Source organism: Lepidochelys kempii, chromosome 7 (genome assembly GCF_965140285.1).
Source record: "Lepidochelys kempii isolate rLepKem1 chromosome 7, rLepKem1.hap1, whole genome shotgun sequence".
Taxonomy (NCBI): domain Eukaryota; kingdom Metazoa; phylum Chordata; order Testudines; family Cheloniidae; genus Lepidochelys; species Lepidochelys kempii.
In genome coordinates, this window is record NC_136386.1 from 3,845,623 (window position 1) to 3,864,649 (window position 19,027).

Genomic DNA, 19,027 nt, shown 5'->3' on the forward strand with positions numbered 1-19,027 from the left:
GACATTACTGTCTTTGTGCTACTGAGTCAACCGCAATTGTAGAGATAAGTTTGCTGGCATCAGAAGCATATTTTTATTAACCATTTGATACCAAGAGAAGTGGTTATCAAAGAAAAATTATAATTCCCAAGGTGTAGAACATATAAAGAATTATATATGCTAACAAGGAAATACTCCAGTGAGTGCTAACTATTCTGGCATGACAGGGCAATATCTCTTTCATCTCCCCCTCTCACAAACAGAATTATGCTTCTTCCATGCGGCACATTCTACTTGGAATGCCCTACCAAAATCTATTCATCAAACTTTCACCCTCACCTTGTTCAAATCATTCCTAAAAAAATACTTCTGAGGCATTGTCTAATGTAAGAACATAAGAATGGCCCTACAAGCGCAGACCAAAGGTCCATCTGGCCCAGTATCCTGTCTTCCAATAGTGGCCAGTGCCAGATTCCCCAGAGGGAATGAACAGAACAGAGAATCATCAAGGGATCCATCCCCTGTCACTCATTCCCAGGTTCATAAAAGGAGCCATTACACTGCCCACCCCCCCCAAAAAAACACCTGAATCTCTGTGACGCACATATTCCTTTCATGAGCTACCACGCAGTCAGTTGTTACTAACTCAAGTCCCTTCTCACCCCTTCCCTGTTCCTGGGGCATGGCATATCCTCACTTGTTTGTCAAATCCATTGTTTTAAGAGTGCAAGTTCCTGGGGGCAGAGAGATGTCTTGTTTTCGGTTAGATGTTTGGGATACTTTAAAAATAAACAATGATGAGAAATAAAAATTATGATTCAAATAGATATTATTATTGACTAACACTATTCATTTCAGTACCACAGGTCTTGTACATTGTGTTATCAATTTAGTACTAGTACAATGAGTTACCAGTAACATAAATCCTAACTCTATCATAGTAATCCTTTTTCTTATTCCTCCCATGACCAATTTTTCTTAAAATGCTCATAATTTTGAATAACGTAATTCTTCTACAGATCAACATACGTATTTATTACATCGCATCTCAAAACTGCAGGCTCATAAGCATAAGTAACATCACTTCTCATTTACTATTGGCATTTGTTCTCTACTTTTTACTGGTTCTCTTGACCACATTGCAAGATAAAATAAGGATCATTAAGTGGATAACAATGTAAACAATAACTTCTTTCTTTTTTAATTTCCTCATTTTCTGATAGTAAAAACCATTCAGTCTAGTAAAACAAAGCATATGCTTAGCTAAAAAAAAAGTATGTTCTCCTAGAATTACTTTGCTAAAATAAGGAAAGCAAAAGCATAAAAAAAAGTGGATTTTGACATTTAATATTTTGTTCAATACTATTACTGCACCAGCAATCACTGTCTCTTACAAACAAATTAATGGTCTACCATCTGTCAAGTGTTCAGATAATCGCAGAGTTTAATGCACAATATGGTTATTAGAATGTGACCTGACAAAAAGAAAAAGAACACAACCTAATTTGGACTACAAAATCTATGATCTCATTTGCAAATGACAGTTTGACAAGCTATTATTCTGCATTTTGGCTACAGTAAAAACGATTTTATGCATACATAATTCTATTAGTCATACAGCCAACTGTTTGTGGAAGATTACTTTAAACTATAAAATTTGCTTTGTCATACAGTATTTTGACTAATTCTTACACAAATATTTGCACCATGAATAATAATTTAATGATCTGTGCAAACATATCTAGAAATAAAACACAAATCATTAAGCAAAAATAATACTTTGTGATGCTGCCACTAACTATAACAAAAGACTATCCAGCATGGATTTCAAAGAATGAGTGCAAAAAGTTATTTAAAACATAATAATTGTCTATAAATCAAAATAGAAAGATGACAGTCTTTTGAAAAGTATAATGTATGAGACACTTTTGTATGGAATCTAGTTCAAACCCATCTGTGGCATTTGCTAATGAGAATTATTAATAATACCTGTTTTTATTTATCATGTCATTTGTGAACTATCTTTGTGGCATATTCCATATGTAATGCTTTTTGTTTTCACCAAGGGAAATAGTACTGACAGTTGTCTCTAATAAAGAACATTAAAAAACCCTATTATTTTCTAATAGTAGGACACAGTATCTGACAAGCCACATGTGCCTTTGGATCACCAAATTTCTATGCATCTCAACTGCATTGTAAAGGTTCCAAACAAAACATATTTCCAAAACATATACAGGTACTTATATCCTGAGAGTTACTTAAAGGTATACTCACTGTGTAAAACACACGCTTAAGAGAGAGCTCAATTAATTAAGTCTGCAAACAAGAAGTTCTCTGAAGGTGACAAAACAAAACAGTTTTTTTTTAACATAAGCAATTATATTACCTGCATATATAATAGATAGAAACAAGTAGTGCTGTGAATTATATTTCTTTGTTTCAGCACCATTGAGCTTCTATTATTTTAACTTTCACATTGCTTTTAGTTGTGAAAAATGATATATTTTCCTGTCATGTTAGCTCAATACACTCCTGAGTCAGTGCACTAAACCTCTACAGTGGAGAATTATGGGATCAGTTTGGTACTGTCATAAATGCTGGGATATGAATTTTAAGAACAATGTGATAGATTTTCAAGCATTAGTTACACTACGCAAGAACCTGCCTCAATAATAAAGGATCATGAAAGTCCCCAGAAAGCAAGAAAAATCAGATCAGGGTTTATGCAAGGCCTGTAGGCGTTTCGAAGCATAATACAATTTACAGCTGTATAGAACAACACTTATGAGAGTGAAACCTGCAACTCTTGTTATCAGTTTCTACCAGTAGGGAAACAAGAAGAATAAACGAATGGCACATGAGAAGGCAACTTCAGGTCCTAACTAGAAAAAGCTTTACATCACCTCCCAGGTCACACATGGCCCAGGAGGCTGCATACAGGCATATCTCTGTGTCTATAACGACCAGGTTCTGTGACTATTCCCTTTAGATAAGGGCAGGCCTAGATTAGAGCTAATGTTGAAATTGGCACTATATGAAGACTGATAATGGACTTCCTCACCTGCCTCCAAGTTGAATAGCTAGCAGACTCCATGACTGCACAATCTGGGACATAAACCAACCCTCCACAGCTTTGATGCTGTATAGAATTTTTTGGGCTGGATGGACTTGTTCATTATGAAACTCAAGAATTTGTATAATATGGGCTAAACTGTTCCTTTGGGCCACAACCCTCAGTCAGAACAGAGGCACAATACCCTGGCAGCGTCTTCCAGAAACACTGTACCTGCCTCAGGCACAATGCCCTGAAATATAGCAGTGTTTCACCTTTAAAACAATGCAGGATGTGCTCCATTCTACATAGTGCTGGCCTCTCAAAGGGAAGCTAGCACAGCTGTAGGTGCTAGCCTGGAGCAGCTCTTGAATTACCTGATGGCAAGGACTGGCACTGTGCCAGAACTTATATAGCACGGCACAAGAACAGAAAGTGCCACACACCCTCTCTCCTACTGCATACCCCACTCAGAACTGAAGACAAACTGGCTTCAGATGCAATAGCTCATCTTCATTGTTTCAAGAGGCAACATGTCAAATGCTTTTCTAAAAAAAATTATTTTGCTTAAAATTACTATATTCTGATAGGTGAAGTCCTGGTAATCCTCAATATTTTTTTTACTTTCTTCTTACTCAAGAGAAAATAAAACAGAAAAAAATAGCTACTAGAGTTGAGATTCACAAAATACAGTTTGTGCTCCCTACACTGGCTCTTCACCTGCAGTTAGCCAACAAAAGCTGGGCTACCTGCACTGATCACTGTGGTGCACAAATAAAATTGCTATAATATGTTAAGATTTAAATACTGTAAGTTGCTGTTGTTACAGTAAAACCACCATTTCAATTACAATGCTAGTTAAAATATAGGAAACATGTCAGTATTCATAGAATCATAGAATCATAGAATATCAGGGTTGGAAGGGACCTCAGGAGGTCATCTAGTCAAACCCCCTGCTCAAAGCAGGACCAGTCCCCAATTAAATCATCCCAGACAGGGCTTTGTCAAGCCTGACCTTAAAAACTTCTAAGGAAGGAGATTCTACCACCTCCCTAGGTAACGCATTCCAGTGTTTCACCACCCTCCTAGTGAAAAAGTTTTTCCTAATATCCAACCTAAACCTCCACCACTGCAACTTGAGGCCATTACTCCTTGTCCTGTCCTCTTCTACCACTGAGAATAGTCTAAAACCATCCTCTCTGGAACCACCTCTCAGGTAGTTGAAAGCAGCTATCAATCCCCCCTCATTCTTCTCTTCTCTTCAAATCCCAGTTCCCTCAGCCTCTCCTCATAAGTCATGTGTTCCAGTCCCCTAATCATTTTTGCTGCCCTTCGCTGGACTCTCTCCAATTTATCCACATCCTTCTTGTAGTGTGGGGCCCAAAACTGGACACAGTACTCCAGATGAGGCCTCACCAATGTCGAATAGAGGGGAACGAACACGTCCCTCGATCTGCTGGCTATGCCCCTACTTATACATCCCAAAATGCCATTGGCTTTCTTGGCAACAAGGGCACACTGCTGACTCATATCCAGCTTCTCGTCCACTGTCACCCCTAGGTCCTTTCCTGCAGAACTGCTGCCTAGCCATTCAGTCCCTAGTCTGTAGCTGTGCATTGGGTTCTTCCGGCCTAAGTGCAGGACCCTGCACTTATCCTTATTGAACCTCATCAGATTTCTTTTGGCCCAATCCTCCAATTTGTCTAGGTCCCTCTGTAACCTATCCCTCCCCTCCAGCGTATCTACCACTCCTCCCAGTTTAGTATCATCCGCAAATTTGCTGAGAGTGCAATCCACACCTCCAGATCATTTATGAAGATATTGAACAAAACCGGCCCCAGGACCGACACCTGAGGCACTCCACTTGACACCGGCTGCCAACTAGACATGGAGCCATTGATCACTACCCGTTGAGCCTGACAATCTAGCCAACTTTCTACCCACCTTATAGTGCATTCATCCAGCCCATACTTCTTTAACTTGATGACAAGAATACTGTGGGAGACCGTGTATATTATTATTATTATATTAAAATATATTTGCCATATATATTTTAAAGGATAACAGTGACAGGGGGAAAGTAGTTTAAATAACTGAACATTAATAAGAATTGAAGGGCCAAAGGTTCAAAGCTGGGCACAAGGGCAAACACTAAAATGCATATGATTCAACTTTACCTGCAAAATATGTGCACATAACTGAATTTAATTTTGAATCCCAAGTTCTTTCCCACTTTTTACAAGACACGGATGGACACGCAGGATTCAAGGGGTGGAAAAAGCTGAGAAAAGATCCAAATCCTGCAGAACTCCCATTGTACTATCTTTTCCCCCCAACCCCACCCCACCCTCAGCTCAAAAAAAATTCCCTTGGCAAAGGACGCCGTATAAACTATTAAACATAAGATTCTGTAATTAGATCTCATAGCTTTGTTTCTTTTCCAGATAACACTTGCACATCACATATTAATTTATTTGTTGAAAAGCTTTACAATACAGATAAGAGTATGCCATATGTCCGTTTTATTTCCAAGTATTTAAAGCTGATCAAGTTTTTTGGTTTTTGCGGGGTTTTGTTTTTTTGGTTTTTTGAGATGCATTTGCAAGTTCTTTGGCCTTTACCACCCAACAAGGGCTTTATATTACTGTGATTCTTCCATCACACCCACCTTCCTCATTCCCTCAAGAAAACTTGAATTGTGAAACAGAATATACAGGTGGCATCATTTAAAAATCACAAGGACACAGCAAGTTTCTGTATCAAAACATGCCTTGGAAGCTATTTTTTAATGTAATTTCTTACTGGACCAAGGGGGAAATTTTTCAGAATAATATGGATGATTATCCCAAAATATTTGAATAAAATAGCAGCTGAACTGAATTAGTATAATACAACTGCCAACAGCAGTAGCAATGAAAGTCCCTCCTAGATGATTTACACAAAGTTAGCTGAAAACAGAGAGAAAAAAGAAAAGGAAAAGAACACTTTAAAAGGACACCTTTGGTTATCAGAGAAACTTCTTGTTTTTTTCTCTGCCTACAGTATCCTTCTGGTATTAGTTCTGCCCGTACATTTGCTTCTCTGTAATATTCTCATCCCTAACAAGATCAGAGAAAATGATTTATTCCACCCCCAGACTTCCTACGTTTGAACGTCATCCTCTGGGACACTGGATTTCTGAATTGCTTTCGGCCATCTGATATTACATTACTGCAGCCTTCCCTAGAATGAGCCAGAAAAATCAAAATAATTACATTAATGCTGGGAATCAAAGTTTATTGACTTTCCCTTGAGCTATGATACCAAAAAACTGGTTACAAAAGTTGCCATCTTATTTAATGATACCACCTCCTCGTCCCTTCTTGTACTTGTCAAAATATCTTTTGAAAACATTCTCAAAAAAATTCTCAGAAAAGTTCTTGATATGTAGCAATTCAATATCATACAAATTCCCTTTTAAAGGCAGCTAGTTTTCATCAACTCTTTTAAAACTCTAGTTCATTTGAATATTGAGGATTTATTTTATCTCCCATTTCCTATTCCTCCTTGTCAATGCCTAGGGAAGTACTGGAAAACACTGTCATTTCAATTCCCTCACTTCTTTCAAGAGTGCTCTACATTGTCCTATATTCTCAAGCAAACTGTTATCCCCGTGTCAACATCTTAAGCATGTTCTCTTTGTGGAGTGACACCCACAAAAAAGTTAATTTGAATGTAACTAGCAAGTGCCCTGTGCCCTCATGGTAACTGATTCTGATGATTTAAAGTTTTTAACTTGATATTCCACTGCTGGAGTGTTCCAGGGGGTGAAATTTATGTGGAATCAGATGGGGGAAAAGAATGTTCCTTCTTTGACTTTCTCTCAAGCTCAGCTGAAGTAATCTCTTACTCCTGAGTAAAAAAAAAAAAAAAGTTATATATCTAATTGTCTCCAGAATCTCTCTTCCATATAGTCAATAACATTCCTTTCCCATAAGTCTTTCTCTAGAGAACAGGTCTTCTTTTCTGGAAATGTTTTGTCCCAGGTTACTGAGAGCCTCTTGACTCAGACAACAGAAAATTAATTGTTTAATTTAATTTTAACATAATTAAATCAACTGCAACAATTCACAAAAGGACTCGTCAGGTTTCAAAACACAAAATGTTTCTAACAAAAATTAATAAATAATTGTCTTTAACTTTAGCATCTTCTTTCAGAACAAGCAATTTCCTGAGGACTAATTCCTTTCAAGATCTCCCTTTTCAAAGGATCTGCATGGCTCAGTGGTCTGAGTAGATGACTGGGAACCAGCAATTCATGATTTGTAATCCTAAATAATATAGGCTTTTCAGTTAACGAGTCATTGTGTAGCCCACCTGTTGCTATAGCTCTCCTTCCATATTGATAAAAAAGCACTATTAACACTTACACAGTTGGAGCAGGGGGGAAAGCATACAAAGCTTCCCAGATCCTAGGAAAGATGAAGAAGTGGAATCCACCACCATGTCCTTTATGAATAAGCCTATGTGAATTAAATTGTAAGCAGGGTCCGAATGAGCTCTCCCCTGACATCTAGTGATGAACTAGGGAAGAAGACTTCAGGAACAGACAATGTTTGCATAGACCAGGGGTTGGCAACCTTTCAAAGTGGTGTGCCGAGTCTTCATTTATTCACTTTAATTTAAGGTTTCATGTGCCGGTAATACATTTTAATGTTTTTTAGAAGATCTCTCTCCCTATAAAAGTCTATATATTATATAACTAAACTACTGTTGTATTGTAAAATAAACAAGGTTTTCAAAATGTTTAAGAAGCTTCATTTAAAATTAAATTAAAACGTTGATCTTATGCTGCCAGCCGCTCAGCCCGCTGCTGGTCTGGGGTTCCGTTCACCTAGGCCAGCAGCGGGCTGAGCGGGGCCTGCGGCCGGGACCCCAGCTGGCGAGGGGCCGGCAGCCAGAACCCCAGACCGGCAGTGGGCTGTGTGGGGCCAGCGGCCAGGACCCCAGACCAGCAGTGGGCTGAGCGGCTCAGCCCGCTGCCGCTCAGGGGTTCCATCCGCCAGCTCCTGCCAGACGGGATCCCAGCTGTCGGACCCGCTCAGCCTGCTGCCAGTCTGGGGTCTAGGCCCTGCCCATATACAGTGGGTACCTACCTTCTCCCTGGTTCTGGCCCATTCTCTTCCTCTCTCTCTGCACTGAACTGAGAGTGGGAGTGCAATGAGCACGGGGCTGGGGTTGAAGGAGCAGGTTGGGGGTTGGGATGTAGGGTCTGGCCAGGAGCTAGAATGAGGGAGGAGGCTCAGGGTTGGGGCAGGAGGTTTGGGTGTGGAGTGCTTACCTGGACAGCTCCCATTTGGTGGGAGGGGTGCAGGTGGGAATGTTGGGGGCGGGGTGCAGGAGCTCCCGTTTGGTGCTCAGGGTGGGGGTGGGTATGTGGGGGGTGCAAGAGTCAGGATGTGGGGGGTGCATGGGGTGTGGGGGGGCTGGGTATGTGTGGGGGTGCAAGAGTCAGGGCAGAGGGCTGGGGGCCTGTGAGGGAGGTGCAGGTGTCAGGGCATGGGGTGTGGGGGGCCTGGGTATGTGTGGGGGTGCCAGAGTCAGGGCTGGTATTGTGGGGGGAGTGAAGGAGTCAACCAGAGGGCTGGGTGTGTGTGAGGCGGGTACAGAGCTCAGGGCACGGTGTGTGGGGCTGCAGGGCTCAGGGCAGAGGGCTGGGTGTGTGTGGGGGGAGGGTCAGGGCAGAGGGCTGGGAGTGTGGGCTGGGGTCATGGGGTGCTCACAGCAGAGGCCTGGAGGGGGTATGCCCCGCTTCCGTACCCCCCTTCTCCAAGGCCCTGCCCTCGCTTCGTCTCTGTCTCCGCTGGGAGCAGCGAGCACGCTGACCCCACTCCTCCTCCTCCACCTCCTCGCAAGGGCCATCAGCTGATCAGCCAGCAGGGAGGGAGAGAGGGGGAGGAGGAGGGGCAGGAACCCAGCACACTGCAGGAAGGGGAAGGGGAGCCGGCAGGACCAAGCTTCTGCCCCTTGTCCCCTGCCCCCGTGGGAGGGGGCGGAGAAGAGAAGAGCGGGCCGGGCCGGGTTGGGCAGGGCAGGGCAGGATTTTAATGGCACGCTGCTGCTGCCCCGGCAGGCAGCAGCGTGCCATTAAAAATGGGCTCGCGTGCCGTCTTTGGCACGCGTGCCATAGGTTGCCGACCCCTGGCATAGACACACCTACGCTGCCTAGCTCCACAGTATGATAGAGCTGCTTTGCCAAAATGATCACTTTTGGCTAGCGTTGGGTTACAAATCACTTTGAGAACAGGACCCTGGCCGCCTCTAATGCTCAAGCTCAGAAGGTGGAGAAATACACTCCGCTGGACAAAGCCTTGAGAGGGGTTATGAGTTCAAACACATGTGCTGATCGTCAGAGCCATGTGCGCATGGGATCCCAGTAACGAGAGAGTGTTGCAGGAATGCGGAATCGGTCAGCGCTACACTCAGCTGATGGAGCAACTCAAGGTGTTGGATGCCATGAGGCGGTCAAGAGACATCTATTTAGAACATATTTAGGACATCAGCAATACCAGGAGAGATGAACTGAAGTATCGTTGAGAAGCAAAGTCAGGAAAGTAACTGAAATACTTCTCTAATGGATTGTATTTACTGAGGGACAACCCATCCTAAATTCTCAATTACTGAGGGACAATCTACACTCATTGCTATATTTGCTTTCCACAAGCTACTCTTAATATAACTTTTTATAAGTGATGTATCCAAATATTTGGATGCAAATATGTTAACTGCATTGTTAAATTTATTAACCTTAATTTGGGATATTGCAGATTATATACTATATGTATTTTATGATTTGTAAAACAAACTTTGTACTGGATAATTTAAGCATTATACACAGATGGATAGAAACTCTTTCCTTTACCAGTGTGTTAGATAATTTTAACATTAGCTTTAATATTGATTGCAGAGGTAATGAAATGTTGTTATCCTTACTGTATGAGTAAAGGGCAGAACTGTACTTAGCCTGCCTTAATTGAGGGGGTCACCCTAAACTGAACCTCATTTGTTCTGTGCCCTGACTGCACCCGTCAGAGGGAGCGAGCAGAGGGCTAGTCGCCTTTTACCCCTTCTTTACTTCCACCATTTTCAGAGGGTGGCCCATGTGGCTGGCCCCCCACTTCGGGGAACCTGTAGGGTAGTGACAAAGTGGACAGGTTGTTAGATTCATTAAACTCTACATAGCTTTTAAATAAATCAGCTGGAGAGGTAGGAAATTCAGAAAAGGCTCCTCTTAGTCCTGCTCATTCCCTGCTTCCAAATTTGAGACCACAAGATTGTATTGTAGCTAAGAATAAAAGATATCAGGTCTATTTAGGATACAGAGGGAAAATATAAGTATTAATTAATGTTGTAACACAAAACCTGCAAGCTTAGGCCTGTAAGATATTTAGCTTAGCTGCTTTAGGATAAGATTACGATATTATAAAGATAAGTTAATAATAAACTTGCTGTCACCTTCAGCCCCCAACTAAAACCTCTCCAGCGCACCATCAAAGATTTACAACCTATCCTGAAAAATGATCCCTCACTCTCACAGATCTTGGGAGACAGGCCAGTCCTCGCTTACAGACAGCCCCCCAACCTGAAGCAAATACTCTCCAGCAATCACACACCACACAACAAAAACACTAACCCAGGAACCTATCCTTGCAACAAAGCCCGATGCCAACTCTGTCCACATATTTATTCAAGTGACACCATCATAGGACCTAATCACATTAGCCACGCCATCAGGGGCTCGTTCATCTGCACATCTACCAATGTGATATATGCCATCATGTGCCAGCAATGCCCCTCTGCCATGTACACTGGCCAAACCAGACAGTCTCTGCGCAAAAGAATAAATGGACACAAATCTGACATCAGGAATCATAACATTCAAAAACTGGTAGGAGAACACTTCAACCTCTCTGGCCACTCAGTAACAGATTTAAGGGTGGCAATTTTGCAACAGAAAAGCTTCAAAAACAGACTCCCAATGAGAAACTGCTGAGCTTGAATTAATATGCAAACTAAATACTATTCACTTGGGTTTGAATAGAGACTGGCAGTGGCTGGGTCATTACACATATTGAATCTATTTCCCTAAGTTAAGTATCCTCACACCTTCTTGTCAACTGTCTAAATGGGCCATCTTGATTATCACTAGAAAAGTTTTTTCTCCTGCTGATAATAACTCATCTTAATTAGCCTCTTAGAGTTTGTATGGCAACTTCCACCTTCTCTATATGTATATATATATATATATATATCTTCCTACTATATGTTCCATTCTATGCATCTGATGAAGTGGGCTGTAGCCCACGAAAGCTTATGCTCTAATAAATGTGTTAGTCTCTAAGGTGCCACAAGTACTCCTGTTCTTTCTGCTGAGCTTGTGTCTCTGTTTGTGATATGCTGATGTTTTGAAAATAACTTCTGAGTTTGGATAATAATGTTTACAGAAGATCAGCAGACACCACAAAATGATAGTCGGAAGCCAGGGCGAATTATTAGAGACTTCCTTTAGGTAAACCACCTGTTGTTCTGGTGATAGAGTGACGTAAATGTTAATGAGTATAAGGGGAACAAACAAGATAGTCTATGGAAAACAGGACACCCTAAAGTAGTGGGGTGTGGAAGTAAGTTCAAAAAAAGAAAAACCTTCACAAGTATATATAAAGCCCAGTCAGCATCAGCTCAACACATTATAAAAGCTGTATCCTAGCCTGCATGTCTTAGGGTGAAGGCTCGGGGGAGTGGGGGGATGACAGGATGACGACCACTGGCCTGATGATGCTGGTGAGAACGACGACTCACACTTTGGGTTTTTCTGCAAGGGATGGTGTGACTTATGCAAATGCTAGACATTCCAGATGGTTCTCTCTCTCTTTGACTAGATTGAAGTGCATTTACCGCTGTTTGGTTGGCTAATAAAAGTAATTATTACAGAAAGAGCACTGTGTAGTCTCTGTTGCGCAATATAGGGTCTCCTTTCTATTAATAACATCTCTAGTATAGTCCATTTTTGGACTGAACTCTCACAAAGTAAAGTATGTGTAAAACCTCACATTAGGGTGGGTAATTAGTTAAAACCATTACTATAGATAAGGCTACAATATTTTGGGGTGTCTCAGCCACAGGGTGACGCTAAGACCTAGTGGAGACCCACAGGTCTCTTTCTTGTCATTTTACTCAAGCATGCATATCTCTTGTAGATCTGGGAGGGGGTCAGCTTCTAACAAAGATGCAAGATGAGGGAGTGAGAAGACACTACATGACCTACACAAAAGACACAAAGTTTAAAGGGTAACCAAAGCCTCATTTGGGGAGTTTGGGTGAAATTTGCTGGTTTCATAATGCAGTTGGCATGCTCTCATGTATTCATTTGGAAGTTTTCTAGGTTTTAAACTAACCTGAAATGTCAAGCAAACCAAACCTAGACAAACCCAAATCAGTGTGTTTTGCATAACTTTAATTAAAACCAACAACACAGCAAGCACTCTAAAAACATCAGCAGTATGATTTATTCACTTTTAAGAGCAAGACTTGATAATCTGTGGCTTTAGATAATTTCAGGTTTCAGAGGAACAGCCGTGTTAGTCTGTATTCGCAAAAAGAAAAGGAGGACTTGTGGCACCTTAGAGACTAACCAATTTATTTGAGCATGAGCTTTCGTGAGCTGTAGCTCACGAAAGCTCATGCTCAAATAAATTGGTTAGTCTCTAAGGTGCCACAAGTCCTCCTTTTCTTTTTAGATAATTTGTTGACAATTTACAGTATTTTTTCCAGTAATTTAAACAAAAAAGCCGAGAAGGATACATAGAAATAAACCTATCAATTTTCTTTTGCATTCTTTCCCATAAATTCAACCATTTTAATAGAACATCCAAATAAGTTCATTCTGGGGGTGAATATCACTTAGAATTGAATTCAAAGTTTATTTAATAGCATTTGAAATAAGCTTGAATCCTTACCAATCTTTCAGGTAAAGAGCATGCATTTGCCTTGGGTTAATGCTGTAAGTATTGATTTGCAACTTAACTTTGAAAAGTACAAAATGACCCAAAATTACAAGGGTATAAACAACTAAGGATACAAATACCACAGTGTGTTGGGGGAATTTATGTAATCATGGGAGCTCTATGAGATAATGGAAAAATACTGATCTCTCTGGTATGATATACTAATTCTACAGCTTAAGGCAAAACAACAAAACCATCATTTCCTGTGTAATGGAAACTTGGTACCTACAGAATACCAAAGGAAGGTGAATTTGAAGTGTATCAATGTGATTTTGGTTGTCCAATATTGTGCATAATTTAACACATTTAAGAAGAATTTTTATTTCTATATTTACAGAACTCAGTATAAAAATTCACTGAAACCAATGAAATACAGTGAAACCTCTTAATAGCCTCCGTTGGGATATTTTGGACAACATAACATGCTAGTGGTTAACATAGGGTTGGCTGATTCACCAGGACTTCAGCTACATTAAGATAAAAATTTATCCACCACAATGTGTAGTACGGAATATTGATATTTAGTACAAACTAGAATAAATAGCTGCTGCCTATGATTAGTTGCTGGTTTTCAACATTAATAACAGAGCATTTGGTGGGAGGAAAAAACCAAAACATTGAGAAACGAGGACATGACTTTACTTGCTCTCTTGCAAAGAATCCAGTTTTGTGTGCTTCTACACTGACTTCCCAACCGTTCATCCTCACTGAGATTCCCACCTCAGCCTGTCTTACTGTGGTTCTTACAAGAGGCAGGAATTGGCACTAGTACATGGGGGCGAGTAGAAGGAAGACATACCAATCACAGAGTTCCAGGAAGGAAAGCTGGAGCAATGTCTGTTGGCCCCCCCACCTCCTGGGTCTGGTTCTACTGGTAACATTATCAGAAGAGAGTTCAACAGACCCTTCCTTCTGCTGGAGAGTGAAGGCAGAGTTATTTGAAAATCTAAAAGCGGGTTTCAAATTTAAAAATAAACAAACATTTTGATACCTGTTTAATGAATCATCCCTTACTCACGTAAAGTGTAACTTTTTATATAATAGTCCAAAATGCTACAATTTTCAATAGCATATTTGCAGTAGCTTGAGTTTTAATATTTTCAAAAAAGGAGGGGCATTATGAAATCCAAAGTGTGGGGGTGGCAAGCACACACTTGAGGATTGCAATTTCAGCTAAAGGAATGCCTCAGTTGTACAACACTGAAGAAACTTTTAGCTGTAAAATGGAATTTTCAATGAATGAGACCTGCTTTTTATGTCAACAGAATACAATATGAAAAGACAGAATTAGAAAAGATCTCTTTATTTGATTTGTACTGAGAGTTCAAAACTGCAATTTCAGAAATGTTTGATAAAGAATGTCTCTTTTTATTGATTGGCATTATTAACCTCTTTCTATTTGATTTAGTTTAAACACGTCTCACATCTGCAGTAATGTATGCCGTCCCTGGTCCTGCTCCTGCCAAAAAGCCTCTTGCCAATGGAATGATGCATTTCAGTGGCCATTCCTCTATAAATATTTTAAATAAATAAATGTCAAGATAAGTAAGTTACCTACTGGGGATTATATTGCCATTTTCTTCTAAACTGCAGTTGAAGATATTAAAACCTTCTTTTAAAAATAGCCGTTTGTTCTTTCATGCCTAATGACAGATAAAACCACTGAGAAAGTTACAGGGAATTTGTTTTTGAGCCCAGCTTTCGGTCTGCTTCTGTTTAAACGTTTCCTAGTTGTAAAAGACAGATTTAGACCTAGGCTTGAGCCTGCCAGGTATTGCAGGTAGGGAGGTTTGAAGGTACTACATTTTTCTATTCAGCACTCAATGCAACAAGCATTTAAGTTTGCACTTAAGCCCCATTTAAGTCAACTGGACTTAATCATATTCTTTACTTTAAGCACAAGTTTTAGGGCTTTGCTGAATCAAGGCCTTACAGATCATTTAATGAAATGATTTACTGCCAAGATCTCCAAATCATTCTGCTATCATATAGTAGTACCTGAACCTTACTAACAAAGAAACCTATATTTATATTAAACAATGCAGAGCTATTTTCATCAATTGAGTAATCCACAAAACAAATCTCCCAAACAAATCTAATCTGATGACATTCACAAGAGAAACTAAGTTTCTTCTTCACATAATCAGTTGCTTTATAAAATATTAAATAAGCAGATGCAAAAAAAAATTCTATCTTGTAGTTTGAGAAGTACAAACTCTTTCAGACCACAGACTTTCATTATTGATCTTTAAAAGTAAAAATAGGCTGAAGAAATTTTTCTAAATTAAAAGTAGAAATTGCAATTTAATTCTCATTTTTGTATAAATTATTTATTTATAAGACTAAACAGCATTTGGGCATTTCTACCCAGCAGCTACAATGTGCAAACATATGATACTTCCAGTGTAAAGCATATTCTGCTATACATGTATTAGGCATTAGTGGATTTTTCATGTTTAGCACGGTGAATATAAAAAGCAAACATTTCTCACAAGACTGATAAGTTTGCCTTTAACAAGAACAACCTAGGCCAAAAATTATTAGAAAAATATCAGCATCCCCAATGGGCTTTGAAGCAATCTAATTAGGTAGCCCAACACCACATTTTGTCAAAAACCTCTGACAACCTAATAACCAGATTGTCATCAGAAAGACATTGAAAAACGATGTTGTGTTTGCTAGCATTAAAATACTACATTTTTCTGTGCTACCTTCATCGTATAAAAAATCTTGCTGGTATTCCATTGGCATGGAAGGATATTTATTGCAATTATTCTTTTCCACTTGAGAAATGGGAGGCTTGGTGTATTAAGTTTAACTTAAACTCTAATAAGAGCTCTTAAAAACCATACGCCTAATTTCAGATTTGGAACCTAGTATACTGTGCTATGAGAAAAGGTAAGCACTTGACATCAAGAAACTATAATATGTTCTATCTTCCAAAGGAGAATAATTCAATGGGCATTAACTGCAGTATTTCAACCTTAAAATCAAGTCACCATACATTTCAGCTTCTAAAATAAGATAAAGCAGGAGTTATAGATATGTCACAAAAAGAATAGTTATGGAATTTTGAAATTATAATATATTGTCCTGGATTTTAAAACTGTGCTTGAAGATTAAATGACCAATTGCAGGCAGTATTGCACCACATCTGCTAAAAACAAACCTCAGGGAGTGTAAACCTGAGAGCTCTTTTTCATCCTAATAACTATGAATATTGCTACTTTGTTTCATTTAGAAGGCAAAGCCCACAGAATGACCACATAAATGTTTTGGGCCAAGATTTTCTTCCAACCCCCCAAAAATTGCTATACTCGCAGAACATTAAGCTTGGCACAGGTTCAATTTCTAATATCCTGTGAACATCCTGGGCTAGAAATGAGCATTTTATTCCAGTTCTCAGATCATATAAAGCCATCTTACGTTAGACCTGCCATCAAGATATACTAGACTTTAAAATCATGTAATTTGGTTGCCATCTTCTTTTCCCCATCCCCTACTTCCATTTAAATTCTCACATTATTTTAGCGGCTACTTTCTTGAGAACCTGTAAAGCAGAGCTAGAAACTAATTTTATATACAACCTGAAAATTGTAATCTCAGCCTTCAAGCAGTATAATGAATTAATCACTAGCTCTAGCAGTTTGAGAGATACTGGCTGCTAAACTCATGTGGCAAATACTTTTGCAAAGATGATTAGTTAAGGAACCAGTGTAGCTTATCCAGTCATTCGTTCTATACTAGTGTTCCAAAAGAAAAAAAAAACTGATCCCGTGCCTGGGAGGGACAAAGTATCTTAGTTCTCTTGGAAATATGTCCATTATTTACAACATGTGACTCCAGTAATCCACTTCTTGTACACCAAATATGAAGAAGAGTCGGGATGAACATTACTGTACATAGCCAAAGAGCTTTCTTTCTTGGAAATTATCTTTCTTTATGCAGTAAAACAGCCATATGTAGTATGTTGCAAATGCCTGTGACAAAAGTCACTTCTCCCACTCTCTAGCTCAGAGAAAATGATTCAGCACGCACCAATTTTAATCTGTATTTATATACAAGATGAAAAATCACTGTGTGTGACTGCAATGTCACCCCATTGCACTTGAAGTATTAAAGCTAGGAACATAGCAACAGACCATGAAATGATAAACAGAGGGAAGGATTATGTCATTGAACTAATCAATTCATTCTAAGTGTGCATGTGTGCTGAGCGTATCATATCAACACATGTACTATTGAACTTTAGCCATTTTTTCTGCATTCTTACATTTTCTTTCACAGAGAATCCTTCGTAGTGATGCCTGAAGAAATACCCACTGGAAACGGACACAGCTCTTAAAATGATGTAATGTTCTAAGTTACGGTACCAAGGAACCTTGCCAAGGCAACTACTGCTAATATTGTGTAATTTCTTTTTGCTAGTCACCACACTATGAGAAAAATCTCTGTGCTGGGAGCAAGGCATGAAATATTGCTCTCTTGATTTCTGAAGGAACGTACTTCTGGTGAGGAAAATCTCTTTTTTTCCCAAGTACTTTTACATTTGAACTCTATTTTAGAATTGTTTTCCTGCCATGTTATTGATTGGATTGAGAGCCATATACTGCTCTCACTCCATAGCAAAACTCCCTCCACCATTACTGCTCCTGGAGTTGACTAAGGGCAGCATATAGCCTTTGGGTAGCACAGGTTTCCATTTTGTACACAGAAATATGTGGTAGTCTTTCAACACTTCATCCTGAAAGCAAGAGCTTTGGAAAAACAACTGCTTTTAAGAAACACCTTGTCACTGAATATGAAAAATATGTGTTCCAAGAAAAAGAATTTAGACGCAAGCATGCTATTTTGATGGAGTCTCGGACAGGTAGGTTCCCCTACTGACACATTTCACAGAGCATATATTGGAAAAAGAAAAACACCAATGTTGACTTTATATTTCCACTGGGAATGTGAAAGAGAATTCTTGATTAACGTAACACCCAGTTTTCATACAAGTTATCCATCAATTCTCAAAACAAGAATAAACACATATTCCCCCCTCAGGAAAAGGATTAGGTAGGAATGACATCTTTTCTTTTCTAAAAGAAAAGGAGTACTTGTGGCACCTTAGAGACTAACCAATTTATTTGAAACCTTTTTCTCTTCTGTGCAGCATGTGTTTACAAGCTTCCCTTTTGTAGCATTTATGAATTCATTCAGAGCTATGGTTAAGCTGCAGCAAAGCAATTTGGCACGCTTGCATTTCCTTTTATCGGGGAAAGCAAAAACAGTCCACAAGGTCTGGATTGACCTTTAAAGCATAAGTATTTATCGGAGATGCTAGTGGCTTACTGACTGTGTTTAGTAAGAGGGAACCTAAATTTGATCAATACCATTATCAACAGCACATTACCCTTACTCAAGAATCGTTTTTGAATTGTATTGGTGATAAGATAATATGTCTGGCATTCCATAAATATAATCAGCTATACATTTAAAAAGACAGATTAATAATATACTGCTTGATTCTGCCATGGTGTATTTGCAGACACTTCACTATCTATCTTGTTAAGTCAGCTACTGCACTTAAGATAATTAAAAAATTTAAAACCCAGTTTGTTCAATGCAACTATGTTTTAAAAAACATATAAATATACGTATGCCTATCTTACGCTACCACCCCTGTGAAGTAACAAAAATAATTTGCCTCATAAAGGTTGACTTCAAATAAAGATTAAAGAAAATTATCCTGGAAACCTTATGGATGCTTTAAAGTGGCTGTTTAAGAAAGAAACCTATTAGAGGCAGTTTTTATTTCAGTTTTCATTAAAATAGTACATTATTTCTAATTTTTCTCTGGAAGCATTTGCCTTTTGATAGAAACACAACCCTAGCTGTAGTGATTGGACTCCAGATCAAGATAAGCATGCACCTCCTCTGTTGTGGAATTCTAGCAATGACTTTG

At 39.4% G+C, this 19,027-nt stretch overlaps 1 protein-coding gene across 12 annotated transcripts in view; it reads right to left on the bottom strand.

The window, feature by feature from the left end:
• The window catches only part of FHIT (fragile histidine triad diadenosine triphosphatase), a 1,095,796-nt gene that overhangs the window by 1,014,963 nt on the left and 61,806 nt on the right, over positions 1-19,027 (bottom strand). For 3 of the 12 annotated variants that reach the window (XM_073350947.2, XM_073350944.2, XM_073350954.2), the window contains one exon: positions 2,257-2,316. The exons of the other annotated variants lie outside the window; for them this stretch is intronic. The gene's annotated coding sequence lies outside the window, so the exon portion shown is untranslated. The remainder of the gene's footprint in view (positions 1-2,256; positions 2,317-19,027) is intronic. 12 annotated transcript variants of the gene reach the window in all.